Genomic DNA, 772 nt, shown 5'->3' on the forward strand with positions numbered 1-772 from the left:
CATGCACAGCTCGGGCAAGTATGCCTGGACTGGCAGGGATGCGGAGACCTGACAAAAGGGGACGGCCCAGTCGTGACAGAGACAAAAGAATCCTCAAAAGAGCAGTGAGTAGCTCACTACGGCCGTGAGATAATGAGTAAACTTTTTAATAGCATCACGTTAGGCACGTAATAAAGGAATAATTTGCTTAAGCAGAGTTGTGGGGTGGTCTATGTGTTTAATTGGAGAATGCAGAAGCACTGACAGAAGGATATTTATAATACAAAAAGACATTATATATACACATATATACACACGGAATATATCTATATGGATATATATAAAAATCAGTAAACTTGAATAGTGCCTTTATCAAGAGCATCTTAAGGCATTCAAACATTTTACTGTGACATTGACCCAATTTTTAATCTTTTTGCTTTGGCTGATTTAAAGCAGATTAAAGGTCCGATCTGAGACACCAAAGACACAATGAAACCAAAGCCTAATGGTATCTCGGGTGACAGCAGCATCATCTAAGAACCCACCCACTGCACTATTCGCCAAGTAATACTAAAAGGAGTCTAAATAAATCATTCCCACTTACAGCAGAAGATACAACAGTCTCAAAGAGACCTTCTAACCATGTATTCTACAGACTCTATGACAAATCAAGGATGGAGAAGACACAGCAAGAGGGCCTGCCCTAGGAGAGAATGCCACTGGATATCAAATCGTATTTACAGTACAGTCACAGGAGTATAGAATATTTTATAAATACAATTAATATGTATAC

Source organism: Buceros rhinoceros, unplaced genomic scaffold (genome assembly GCF_000710305.1).
Source record: "Buceros rhinoceros silvestris isolate BGI_N320 unplaced genomic scaffold, ASM71030v1 scaffold16461, whole genome shotgun sequence".
Taxonomy (NCBI): domain Eukaryota; kingdom Metazoa; phylum Chordata; class Aves; order Bucerotiformes; family Bucerotidae; genus Buceros; species Buceros rhinoceros.